This window comes from Zingiber officinale, chromosome 11A, assembly GCF_018446385.1.
Source record: "Zingiber officinale cultivar Zhangliang chromosome 11A, Zo_v1.1, whole genome shotgun sequence".
NCBI classification, from domain to species: domain Eukaryota; kingdom Viridiplantae; phylum Streptophyta; class Magnoliopsida; order Zingiberales; family Zingiberaceae; genus Zingiber; species Zingiber officinale.
In genome coordinates this window covers 43226987-43241749 of record NC_056006.1, presented here as the reverse complement: position 1 = coordinate 43241749, position 14763 = coordinate 43226987, and positions in this window count along the sequence as shown.

Here is a 14763-nt window from a genome sequence, read left to right as displayed (position 1 = left end):
TATTAGAATTAGATGAATGTTGTTATGTGCCTGCATTAACTAAGAACATAATTTCAGTTTCTTGTTTAGACAAGAAAGGTTTCTCTTTTATTATAAAGGACAAATGTTGTTCTATTTATTTAAAAGATATGTTCTATTGTAGTGCACCTCTGATGAATGGACTCTACATTCTAGATCTTGAAAGCCCTATCTATAACAAAAATATCAAGAGCTTCAAGTCAAAAAAACCTAAACCAAACCTATCTCTGGCATTGTCGCTTAGGTCATATAAATGACAAGCGCTTATCGCGGCTCCATAAGGATGGTTTGCTGGACTCATTTGATTTTGAATCTTATGAGACGTGCGAGTCATGCCTACTAGGCAAGATGACCAAGACTCCCTTTAGTGGGCACAGTGAAAGAGCGACTGATTTGTTAGGACTTATACATAGTGATGTATGTGGCCCTTTCAATGTCGCTGCTAGAGGCGGTTATAGGTACTTCATCACATTTACTGATGACTTCAGTAGATATGGTTATGTGTACTTGATGACACATAAGTCTGAATCCTTTGAAAAGTTCTATGAATTCAAGAATGAAGTATAGAACTAGCTTGGCAAGAGTATTAAGATACTTCGATCAGATCAAGGTGGAGAATACCTTAGCCATGAGTTTTGTGACTATCTAGCTGAGTATGAGATTCTATCCCAACTCACTCCTCCTGGAACACCACAGTGGAATGGTGTATCCGAAAGGAGGAACCGTACTCTATTAGATATGGTACGGTCTATGATGAGTCACACAAATCTTCCGACATTCCTTTGGGGATACGCTCTAGATACGACAACTTTTATACTCAACCGAGTTCCATCCAAGGTTGTAATAAAGATACCATATAGGATATGGACTGGGAGAGATGCTCAGGTGTCTTTTATGAGGATTTGGGGTTGTGAGACTTATGTTCAACGTCAAGTCTCGGATAAATTGGGACCCAAATCCGACAAGTGCTATTTCATTGGATATCCCAAGGAAACTAGGGGATATTATTTCTACATTCCCAGTCAGCACAAGGTAGTTGTGGCAAAGACTGGGGTCTTTCTAGAAAGGGACTTTGTTTCTAGAAAGATTAGTAGGAGTACGTTCGATCTTGAAGAAGTTCAAGATGCGGACCATAGCACTGAAGCCTAGATGGAAGTTGAACTGGAACCACAAAGTGTTGTGGATGATGTTGTTCCACAAGGAGTTGAGGAACAACAACCAGTTCAAGTAGACATACCTCTTCGCATGTCTGATAGGGTACGTCGTTAGCCTGAGAGATACTCATTTCTCTTATCTGACCATGATGACGTTGTGCTCATAGAGGATGAGCCTACCACCTATCAGGAAGCTGTGATGAGACCAGATTCCGAGAAATGGCTAGACGCCATGAGATCCGAAATGGAATCCATGTACACCAACCAAGTATGGACTTTGGTTGATCCACCTGAAGGGGTAAAACCCATTGGGTGTAAGTGGGTCTTTAAGAGAAAGACTGACATGGATGGACTTATCTATAAGGGTCGCTTGGTAGCTAAAGGTTTCAAGCAGATTCATGGTATTGACTATGATGAAACCTTTTCTGCAGTAGCGATGTTTAAGTCTATTCGGATCATGCTTGCTATTGCAGCATACCATGACTATGAGATATGGCAGATGGATGTCAAAATCGCGTTTCTGAATCGAAACCTGCTCGAGGATGTGTACATGACATAACCTGAGGGTTTTGTAGATCCACAGCATACTAGCAGAGTATGCAAGCTGCATAGATTCATTTATGGACTAAAGCAAGCTTCTCGGAGCTGGAATCTTCGATTCGATGATGTATTCAAATAGTTTGGTTTCATCAAGAATGAAGATGAACCTTGTGTATACAAGAAGGTTGTAGGGGGCATAGTTGTCTTCCTCATATTGTATGTGGATGACATACTACTCATTGGGAAAGACATCCCTTTGCTGCAGTCTGTCAAGACTTGGCTAGGGACTTGTTTCTCAATGAAGGACTTAGGTGAAACATCCCGCATTCTAGGCATACAGATCTATAGAGAGAGATCTAAAAGGATGCTTGGCCTAAGTCAGAGTACATATATTGATAAGGTACTCCTTCGGTTTGCCATGCAGAAATCCAAGAAGGGATTTCTGCCGATGTCACATGGCGTGAGTCTTTCGAAGACTCAAGGTCCCTCTTCTAGAGAGGAGAGAGACTGCATGGATCAGATCCCTTATGCCTCAGCCATAGGATCTATCATGTATGCCATGCTATGTACTCGTCCTGATGTATGCTTTGAGCATGACGAGCAGATACCAGTCAGATCCAAGTGAAAGTCATTGGATAGTGGTCAAGAATATTCTTAAGTACTTCAGAAGAACTAAAAAATATTTCTTGATATATGGAGGCGATGACGAGCTAGCTGTAAAGGGTTATAGTGATGCCAGCTTCCAGACCGACCAGGGTGATTATTGATCATAGTCAGGGTTCGTGTTTTGCATACATGGTGGTGCTGTGAGCTGGAAGAGATCGAAGCAGGACACAGTAGCTGATTCTACGACAGAGGCCGAGTATATTGCTGCATCAAAAGCAGCAAAGGAGGCAGGTTGGATCCGCAAGTTCATCACTGAACTTGGGGTGGTTCCTAGCATCGCTAACCCTATTGAGCTCTTTTGTGACAACAATGGAGCTATAGCACAGGCGAAGGAACCTCGCTCATACCAGCGGACCGAACACATACTACGGCGCTTCCATCTCATTCGAGAGATTATCGACAGAGGAGATGTGAAAATTTGTAGAGTACGTACAGAGGCTAACATCGCAGATCCCTTGACCAAGGCTTTGGCATAGAGAAAGCATGATGGTCACACTAGGTCATGGGGCTTAGAGCCTACACTGATTGGCACTAGTGCTAGTGGGAGATTGTTAGTTAGAGCCCTAGAGCCAATCATTTGATGATTGTTATATTAATAAAGATATTTTTTTTTGTTATTATACTTACTTGTATTAGTGCCAAATAACTAAATATAATAGCATCCTTGAGTAAAGGGTTCTTACCTATATCAATCGGTTAGTTGAACTGATAGTGAGATGATATAGGGAACACTACTCTTAATCATTCATAGTCGAGTATTAACATTCAGGGACAATGTTAATACGACGAGACTAGCGTGTAGGTCAACTCGATGACTTGATCTCACAAGTCATGGATATAGAGATATCAAGTTGACACATGGGTATGCATTGAAAAATGTATACTGAATGACCCGCCATGAGAAAGTATCATGGATCGTTATATGAGTATCATATACTTTCTCATGTGGCTATTAGTAAGACTACTAGTCCTTGGACCTGAAGTCACCATGGATCCCTACATAAGGAGTTACGTACTTTGGCTTCGTCAAACGTCACCCATAACTAGGTGGACTATAAAGGCGATTACTGGGTATGTAACAAATTATGCGGAGAGATGTGAGTAATGTAGATGGGATCTATCCCTCCTATATGACGGGAGTGACATCGATATTCTTGATAGAGTGAGACCACTAAGTGCATGGTCATGCCCAAATGAGTCAATATGAGATGTTGAGCTCATTTGATTGAGTGAGTCTACTTGGAGTTCAAGATTTAGATTGATTAGAGGATGACACGGTCTATGCCTCACATTGATCAATCTAGATGTCAAGGATAGAAGGACACTTTTCATATTTTGTAAGTAGTCACAATTAGTAGTCACAAGGTGATGTTGGATCTCAACATTCTTGTAACTTGGGTAGTAATGATGTGTTGCTAGATACCGCTCATTACTTATGCTTCTAAATGGGTTTAGAAGCATTATCAACGTTATAAGAACCTATAGGGTCACACACAAAGAACATTTAAATGGAGATTAGGTTCATATGATGAACCAAGAGGATTAGATTCATGTGATGAATCAAATTGGATTAAGAGTAATCCTAATTGAACTAATTGAGTTGGACTCAATTTGATTCATGTGTTCAGTGAGTCTAATTTAGATTATGACTCATTGAATCAATTTAATTAAATGAATTAGATCCATTATGTTGGCTTGAATCAAATGGTTGGATTTGATCAACCATGGGAGTTATAATGTCAAGTTTGACTTGACTTGAGAGGAAGAGGAAAAGTCAAGTTTGACTTGACTATATGCCACCTCATTTGTGAGTTGGAATTAAGTGGCCAATAATGGTGTTACACATCATTAAGTTTTGCACATGTGTATGCCACCTCATGGAGGTTACAAATCTCCTCTTTAATGGCCACATTAAATGAGAAAGGAGGTTACACTCCTTAATGTGGCCAGCCACTTATGGTGGAATGAATGGGGTTAATTTTTTCATTCAAGCCAATTGATTCCATCTTCTTCCTTGCTCTCATTCTCCTCTCCCTCTCCTCATCCTTGCCCAGACAACCTAAGGTGCTAGCACACCTTTGTTTCATCTTCTCCACCTAGTTTGTTCGTGTGGATACTTCTAGAGGATCGTACGCTTGACGATCTTGAGATCCGGCGAACCATTGGAAGAGCGAGATTGCAAAGGGCATCACATCGAGGGTAAATTCCTTCTCTAGTGTAGATCTAGGCTTTATTAAACTCGTACTCAAAATTTTGTTTATAAACTTCTCACGGATCCGGTGGCATGGGAGATTCGGGGTTTCCACAACGCAAAAGACGATTTTTGCGGCCCGAAAATCCCAACAACTTATCCCCTAATCCCTTAACATCTTAAGCGATGTTATTATTGCTTTTCGCTTACTTAATGTTTCCTTATCTCCCCGCCTACCACTATTATTTCTGCCCTGACCAAGTAGTGAATGGTCTATTCAAGTTCTAAGCTCACCCTAAGGTAATTTTGTTTAATCGAGTTCTAGCCTAGGAGGAATGGAGAAATAAATATTTCTTCATAAGTCTCCCCCCTTCTCCACCTTACTCTGTGACCTGGCAATAGGATCTTCCCCCTATCCCTAATTTAAGTAACATCTCTGCAGATCCAACTCTTCGTGAAGCTCTATAAAAATTAAAGGGTGCAAAGTTTAACCTACCTACATTGACCATAGAAGGCCTATTATTTGTTTTTATGCTCATTCCAGTCAAGTTAGAGCTGAGTGTCTCCTTTGGTAAGTAAAAATCCCTATCTTCCTGTAACTAACTAGTTGTAATTCCCTGACCATTTGTTATATAACTTTCTAACGTTCACTTATCTTTGTAGCGGAGGACATTCTCCAAGATTATTTTATATAAAAACACTTGGTTAACAAGAGCACTCCTAAACAAGATAGAGGAGGATTTATTGAAGGAGAGTCAATTTGAACAACCCTCCGCGTCCATTGGTCCACTCCCTCCGGCAGAGCCTTCCCAAGAGCCATCTTTTAGCTCCTCAGAATTGGATATGCCTCTGGTCATCCAGCGCAAAAGGCCCCGAATAGAGGCTTCAGGTCCGGATTTACTTGAGCTACCCATCACCGAGTAGTTTCCTCTTGCTTTGGCCAAGATTTCTTTTGATCGAGGTAAAGATCCTAAGTCTCAAAAACATAGTCATTCTCATTTTACAATTGCTATGATGAGGTCAGGACTTCTTATACCTATGTCTCATATGATTCCCCAAGTTATTCGACCTCTTAAGAAAATGCCAACTCCTACACCTACTCAGCCAATTTCATCACAAGACTTAATCATTCCTTCGACTACTCCCCGCTCGAGGCGAACCCCTTATAGGCAATCTGTTGGTCATGTTGGTTGCTATACTTGGAGACTGCTCTAGTTCCCCTATACAAAAATTTTGTACAAGCATAGAAATTTCCTAGCTACCCTTGTATTCTACTGAAGTTCAACTTGGATTGCAAGCAGAACTTAACATTATTAATCCAAGTTGTCCTTCAGAAGTTAAATTTGGATTGGGAACGATGTTTAACATTTTACTCCAAATTTAACCGATGTGTTCTTCTTAAGTTAAATCATATTATAGAAGTTGATCAAATATCCATTTCAAGGATCAGCTTCTAGGTCAAATGTGGCAAGGAACATGGTCTTCTTGGGTATGGAAGCATCTACCACTGCCTAGACAAAGCCTTTCAAAGAAATCGGATATTTAAACTTCTTAAGTAACCTAGGTTTAACTACGAAGACCTGAATAGAAGCACAATATTGAAATATGAAATCAAAACAAAAAAATCGATTACAAAAAAGATAACTAAAAACCCGATAACCTCTTGTGTTTGGTTTTTCAAGATCTATACAAAAGATGAACTAGTTGTTGGTGCAATATCCCTTAGGTCAAGGTTGACTGGTTTGACCAAGCTTGAGTCTTGGTCATAGTTTCGATGTTTGACAATACATGTAGACACATGGACAATGCAGGTGCAGTTGTTCATATGGGGAGATTCTGATCAGGGACTGATCAGTGTGAATGAAGAAGAGTCAAGTAGGTATACCTGACTGGATGGAAATCCTGGTGAGTGAAGCCAGGTGAAAGTCCTAGTGAGTGAAGCTAGGCAGATGGAAATCCTGGTGAGTGAAGCCAGGTGAAAGTCCTAGTGAGTGAAGCTAGGCAGTATGAAAATCTTGGTGAGTGAAGCCAGGTGAAAGACCTAGTGAGTGAAGCTAGGCAGATTGAAAACCCTAGTGAGTGAAGCTAGGTGAAAGTCCAAGTAGGTCAAGAGAGTGACCGGATACTTGTCATGAAAGAAAAGTCCAAGTGGGTCAAAGGGATTGACCGGACACTTGGTGAGGGAGTCCTAGCAGGTCAAGGGAGTGACTAGATGCTAGGCATGACGTACCAACAGGTTAAGTTTGACCGGATGTTAGTTTGGGAGGTTTGGGACTTGGTTTTGGGCAAAAACCAGGCTCTGGATCGATCAGTGGATCGATCCAGACCTTTCCCAGCGAACAGAAAGCCTCTGGATCGATCAGTGGATCGATCCAAAGGTCCCAATCGATCAGTAGATCGATTGGAACGCTGCTGCTTCCCGCGATAAGCGCTGGATCGATCCGTGGATCGATCCAGGCGTTTTTCCATAGCACAGAGGCGCTCTGGATCGATCAGTGGATCGATCCAAAGCCTCCCCGATCGATTGGGAATAATCGAATCGATTGGGATCCAACCGTTGCGTCGTATTTGAGCCGCAGGCGAGCGTTGTCTTCGAAAACGACTTCACCGATTGATTCCAGATTCATCACTAGCTCCTCCACAACTCTTCTCAAGCTCGAGATCGCCAGTTCTTGAAGGTTCTTGGAGGCTCTTCCAAGTCAAGAGGCGGATCAAAGCAAGAAGAAGAAACTAGGGTTAGGGTTTGTGCACTCATTGTAAGCTTGTAAGCTTGTATTTCTTTACTACCCTTTCTTCTTCTTGTATTGAGTCTTGTAGGGCTTCTCCGCCCTTGGTAGTTACCATAAAGGAGAGTTTCATTAGTGGAGGGTGCGTGCGTTGTGTGGATCCTTGGATTAGTCACCTCCCTTGGAGGTGGATACCAAGTAAAATCCAAGTGTTAGCGTGTTTGTATTTGTTTCTTTGTATTTCCGCTGCGCATCCTTGAAGAAACAAGCAACGCCGAGCAACGAGCACGCGAAGAGCTATTCACCCCCCCCCCTCTAGCTACTTTTTGGTCCTAACAAGTGGTATCAGAGCGAGGCCGCTCTTCACCGGAATCATCGCAGGAAGGGTCAAGCATAACAAGAAGAGCTAGAGGGTGAAGAAGTTGAAGCAAATTCATCAAAAGTCAAAGATTTCAAGAAGCTCAACTTCAAGATGCAATTCCAAGATGGACTTGGATTTGACACAAGGGTGGCTCCACCGTACACATCCACAAGTTTCGATTCTTGGAAATCAAGAATCGAAAATTTTCTTATGATGGAGATAGAGCAATGGTTTGCTCTAATGGAAGGCTTCAAAGCTCCAACAAACTCCAAGGGCAAGCTTCTCAAGAAAAGCAAATGGAGCTTGGAGCAAATTCAAAGGAGCGAGGCAAATGATAAAGTGATCAAGCTTTTGGTCAACTTATTGCCTAGCCACATTTTGGCTCAAATCGGAGAATTCAACGATGCCAAGGAGCTTTGGAGCAAATTGGCAACAATCCATGAAGAACCCTCCATTGTACCGAATCAAGAGGAATCCAAAGAGGGAGACTCATTGGAGCGAGATCAAGAGGAGGACTCCAAGGTTGAGAGATGCTCAACCTCTGAAGAAGAAGTCCAAGAAGAAGCTTCATCTTCAAGGGAGGTCAATGAAGAGAACAAGGAGGGAGCATACTCCTTGTTCCATGTACAAGATAATGAAGCCTCCACCTCTAGGATTGAGGGGGAGCAATCTTCATTGACACCGGATCAAGAGCAAGAAGAATTGTCTACATCCGGGTCAAGAAGAGAAGAGGATGAAGAAGCTTCCACCTCCACAAGTCAAGAAAAATCAAATGGAGGAGCATCACTATCGGATCAAGAGAAAGCCTCTACATCCACATCACATGGAGGAGAAAGCGCCACCCCTACACAAGAAGGTATAAATGTTTCAATTAAAAATAAAAATCATATAATATGTTTTGAGTGTAAGGAAAGTGGGCACTACAAGATCAAGTGTCCCAACTTGGCCAAGAAGAAGGGTCAAGTGACACGAAAGGGCAAGGAGAAGCCAAAGGAGACCACCCCCGGGATAAAGAAGAGCAAGGAGCACATTGTGTGCTTCTTGTGTCAACAAAAAGGGCATTACCGAAGTCAGTGTCCCAAGGGGAAGAAGATGGTCAAGGCTCAAGGAGGCACCAGTCAAGGGGGAGCTTCCAAGGTAAAGAAGAAGGTAACATTTATTGAGCCTACCCCTCTACGTTATGGTAAAAAGCATGATAGTTCAAATTTTTATCATTTTAATGCAATTTACCATAAGAATAGAAAGCATGAGGGCATTAAGGAAAAGCATGTGGCCCTACATGCCAAGACTACCCAACCTAAGTTAGGAAGGTAGATAGACATTTGGGCAAAAACACTAAGGATAATAGATACAAGCCCAAGAATAAAAATGCTCATGGATCAAATGAAAAATCAAATACTAAGGACTTAGTAAGGGAAAATCAAGTCTTGAGGTCAAGACTTGATAAATTAGAAAAGACCCTAAAAAGATTGGAAAATATCCTATTAGGGCAAAATGAGCATAACCTAGGTTTAGGGGTACAAAAGCCATCCAATGACCATAGAGGTTTGGGATACAAACCCAAAGCTAAAAAGGATGTGCCTAGTTATCATAGGGTTCCATATAGTTATGGAACAAACCCTAAGTCTAGAGGTCAAGTCAAGGATACAAGGGAATATATCCCTAGAAGTATCTTTGCAACCAAAGTGACTAAGACTTCTAAGAAGTCTAAGAAAGTCACCAACAAGGTCACAAGGGTGGCTATCCCTAGAGTTGACCTAGAAAATGTGACCAAGGCTTCTAAGAAGCCAAACAAGGTCACTAGGAAGGTATCTAGGGAAGTTATCCCTAGTGAATACCTAGAGCATCCAAGGAGCACCAATATGTGTTGGGTTCCTAGGAGCATTTTCTCTACCCCATAAATGGGTTAGAGAGTGTCAACTCTAAGTGAAAGGGTAGTTAACCCAATCATGAAGAAATTGACACTCAAGGAGCATTTTCAAGGTTTTTGTTAACCTTTGAAAATGAAATTGAATTATTATTTACTCCTTGAAAGAGTAAAATGTGCCTAATGGTGAAAAATTGATTTTATCTTAAAATGACATAAATTGGGAAAACCTAGAGAAACACCAAGTTGGGATTTTGGTATTCTCTTAGAAATTTAAGGCAATCCGGGACTTGATTTATGTGATTATTCTTGAGGAAAAATGGAATATGCCAACATTTGAGGATATGCTTAATTTTTAAGTGGCATAAACAAATCAAGAGAAATAGAAATGTCAATTTAGGTTTTGACATTTCTTTGAAGCATTTAGGGCAATCTAGGTTTAACATTTTAAGTTAAAACAAGTGATATATTTTGGGTTAGCTAAGTGGTTAAGGATACTTAGATAGGTAATCTAGGTATATTTTACTTATGCTAAACCTTGCCATGATTATTTGCTCATCATATGTCATGACATCATGTCTATTTTTGCATTTATGTTTTATTATGAAAAATCCAAAAATACCATGTCATGACATTTATACATCAAGTAGTTATAGGATATTTTCTTTTAAAAATTATTTCATCTTGATGTATGCCATAACATAATCATGCATTAAGTTTAAATTCCTTGAAATTAAGGACAAATGGCATTTAACATCACTTATTAACAAGTGACATCCTAGGTGGATGTTTAATATCTTTAAAATGCCTAGATAGGTATGCATGATCCCTAGAATAGGGTAAAACCAAAATCTCACATCTCACAAGGACTATAAGGTGACTTGTATGTGTTTAAGTGCACATTAGATACAAGTGAGATGTTAGGAAGATGAACAAAACTCAAGATGTTGATTTAGTGCATTCATCTGAGTTTTAGGTTCATCAAAACACATAGTTATGTGTTTTCCCATCATTGGGAAAGCTAATGTACAAGTCATGTGCATTAAGCCCAAGGAACATGGTGGGATATTGGTTTTGAAAATGTTTTTAAAAATAATTTTGGAAAACCTTGGTGAATGATATCTTTTGATAGTAATCACCATTGAATAGTTAGACACAAACTTGAAGAAAACACTAAAATTTTTGCAAGTTCTCAAGTTTGTATCAATCTTTGAAAATATGATGTATTTTCATAGAAAACTATTTTTCCATGATAAATTATACCCTAAATATTGTCTACACAAATTTTTACGATTTTTGAAATTTTGTAGAATTTTCTAGGGGTTTCTGAAATTGGCTGAAATTGAATTTTAGCAATTTCAGGCCTCCAATCGATCAGTGGATCGATTGGAGTGCCTCAATCGATCAGTCGATCGATTGAGAAGGCATTTCTCGCGAGCAGAAGCTCGCTGGATCGATCAGCCGATCGATCCCAGAAGACTGAATCGATCGGTGGCAAGGTTCAATCGATTGGAACCCAACTCCAATCGATTGAAGATGCTGATTTTGGCTGGGAAAGCTTATTTTCAGCATTTTGAACCTATTTTAGTCTAGGTAACCATTCCAACCCCCTGAAAATATATTTGTATACATAAAAAGGGTGTTTTCGTGTGGAAAACAAGGATGGATTGGTTAAGGAAGGCTAAGTTGAAGTTTAGGTTGAGGTTTGTTTCAAATTTTGAATATTTGAACCTCAAAACTTCTAAAATTGGGTTTCCTAAAGTTTTAGGGATTCCAAGTCATTGTTGGTGCAATGACAGAAGTTACCACCATGTCCTTAGGGGGAGGGACTCTTTAAAGACATGAAAATTATTATTTTTCATGAACCTTGGAAGGTGGTCAACCTTCCGTTAAGAACATGCTCAAGGTTGTGCGTTTGAACTTTAATGGGGAGTGGATATCCTCATGGTTCAAGTGGCTTCAAGTGGATAATGCTCAAGGATGGGCATTTGCCTACATTGGGGGAGAATGTAGGGTTAAGGTTAATGAAGGGTGTGGGTCCTTCATTATCGTGTTGATCACAACGAGTGAAGTTGTGAACAACGATGAGCAACTCTTCAGGGGGAGAGTTTTCAACAATGGGGCATTTGTTGAAGAGTGCCCAAAATTGAGGCACGGGTTGATGTGTGCTCAAAGATGGGTTGATGTGTGCCAATAGGGGGAGAATGTGTGGTTTAAGTTAGACCTTCATTACCTATGGGGGAGGTCATAGGGGGAGAATGAAGGGAACCAACATTCATACCTTGGCATGAATGGAGTTAAGGCTATGGGATTAGCTTAACTCAGAATGGTCCAAACTTAAAGGTATTATCAAACATCAAAAAGGGGGAGATTGTTGGTGCAATATCCCTTAGGTCAAGGTTGACTGGTTTGACCAAGCTTGAGTCTTGGTCATAGTTTCGATGTTTGACAATACATGTAGACACATGGACAATGCAGGTGCAGTTGTTCATATGGGGAGATTCTGATCAGGGGCTGATCAGTGTTAATGAAGAAGAGTCAGTAGGTATGCAGATGGAAATCCTGGTGAGTGAAGCCGGTGAAAGTCCTAGTGAGTGAAGCTAGGCGGATGGAAATCCTGGTGAGTGAAGCCGGTGAAAGTCCTAGTGAGTGAAGCTAGGTGAAAATCCTGGTGAGTGAAGCCAGGTGAAAGACCTAGTGAGTGAAGCTAGGCAGATTGAAAACCCTAGTGAGTGAAGCTAGGTGAAAGTCTAAGTAGGTCAAGAGAGTGACCGGATACTTGGCATGAAAGAAAAGTCTAAGTGGGTCAAAGGGATTGACCGGACACTTGGTGAGGGAGTCCTAGCAGGTCAAGGGAGTGACTAGATGCTAGGCATGACGTACCAACAGGTTAAGTTTGATCGGATGTTGGTTTGGGAGGTTTGGGACTTGGTTTTGGGCAAAAACCAAGCTCTGGATCGATCAGTGGATCGATCCAGACCTTTCCCAGCGAACAGAAAGCCTCTGGATCGATCAGTGGATCGATCCAAAGGTCCCAATCGATCAGTGGATCAATTGGGACGCTGCTGCTTCACGCGATAAGAGCTGGATCGATCCGTGGATCGATCCAGGCGTTTTTCCAGAGCACAGAGGCACTCTGGATCGATCAGTGGATTGATCCAAAGCCTCCCCGATCGATTGGGAATAATCGAATCGATTGGGATCCGACCGTTGCGTCGTATTTGAGCCGCAGGCGAGCGTTGTCTTCGAAAACAACTTCACCAATTGATTCCAGATTCATCACTAGCTCCTCCACAACTCTTCTCAAGCTCGAGATCGCCAGTTCTTGAAGGTTCTTGGAGGCTCTTCCAAGTCAAGAGGCGGATCAAAGCAAGAAGAAGAAACTAGGGTTAGGGTTTGTGCACTCATTGTAAGCTTGTAAGCTTGTATTTCTTTACTACCCTTTCTTCTTCTTGTATTGAGTCTTGTAGGGCTTCTCCGCCCTTGGTAGTTACCATAAAGGAGAGTTTCATTAGTGGAGGGTGCGTGCGTTGTGTGGATCCTTGGATTAGTCACCTCCCTTGGAGGTGGATACCAAGTAAAATCCAAGTGTTAGCGTGGGTCCTTCATTATCGTGTTGATCACAACGAGTGAAGTTGTGAACAACGATGAGCAACTCTTCAGGGGGAGAGTTTTCAACAATGGGGCATTTGTTGAAGAGTGCCCAAAATTGAGGCACGGGTTGATGTGTGCTCAAAGATGGGTTGATGTGTGCCAATAGGGGGAGAATGTGTGGTTTAAGTTAGACCTTCATTACCTATGGGGGAGGTCATAGGGGGAGAATGAAGGGAACCAACATTCATACCTTGGCATGAATGGAGTTAAGGCTATGGGATTAGCTTAACTCAGAATGGTCCAAACTTAAAGGTATTATCAAACATCAAAAAGGGGGAGATTGTTGGTGCAATATCCCTTAGGTCAAGGTTGACTGGTTTGACCAAGCTTGAGTCTTGGTCATAGTTTCGATGTTTGACAATACATGTAGACACATGGACAATGCAAGTGCAGTTGTTCATATGGGGAGATTCTGATCAGGGACTGATCAGTGTGAATGAAGAAGAGTCAAGTAGGTATACCTGACTGGATGGAAATCCTGGTGAGTGAAGCCAGGTGAAAGTCCTAGTGAGTGAAGCTAGGCAGATGGAAATCCTGGTGAGTGAAGCCAGGTGAAAGTCCTAGTGAGTGAAGCTAAGCAGTATGAAAATCCTGGTGAGTGAAGCCAGGTGAAAGACCTAGTGAGTGAAGCTAGGCAGATTGAAAACCCTAGTGAGTGAAGCTAGGTGAAAGTCTAAGTAGGTCAAGAGAGTGACCGGATACTTGGCATGAAAGAAAAGTCTAAGTGGGTCAAAGGGATTGACCGGACACTTGGTGAGGGAGTCCTAGCAGGTCAAGGGAGTGACTAGATGCTAGGCATGACGTACCAACAGGTTAAGTTTGATCGGATGTTGGTTTGGGAGGTTTGGGACTTGGTTTTGGGCAAAAACCAAGCTCTGGATCGATCAGTGGATCGATCCAGACCTTTCCCAGCGAACAGAAAGCCTCTGGATCGATCAGTGGATCGATCCAAAGGTCCCAATCGATCAGTGGATCAATTGGGACGCTGCTGCTTCACGCGATAAGAGCTGGATCAATCCGTGGATCGATCCAGGCGTTTTTCCAGAGCACAGAGGCACTCTGGATCGATCAGTGGATTGATCCAAAGCCTCCCCGATCGATTGGGAATAATCGAATCGATTGGGATCCGACCGTTGCGTCGTATTTGAGCCGCAGGCGAGCGTTGTCTTCGAAAACAACTTCACCAATTGATTCCAGATTCATCACTAGCTCCTCCACAACTCTTCTCAAGCTCGAGATCGCCAGTTCTTGAAGGTTCTTGGAGGCTCTTCCAAGTCAAGAGGCGGATCAAAGCAAGAAGAAGAAACTAGGGTTAGGGTTTGTGCACTCATTGTAAGCTTGTAAGCTTGTATTTCTTTACTACCCTTTCTTCTTCTTGTATTGAGTCTTGTAGGGCTTCTCCGCCCTTGGTAGTTACCATAAAGGAGAGTTTCATTAGTGGAGGGTGCGTGCGTTGTGTGGATCCTTGGATTAGTCACCTCCCTTGGAGGTGGATACCAAGTAAAATCCAAGTGTTAGCGTGTTTGTATTTGTTTCTTTGTATTTCCGCTGCGCATCCTTGAAGAAACAAGCAACGCCGAGCAACG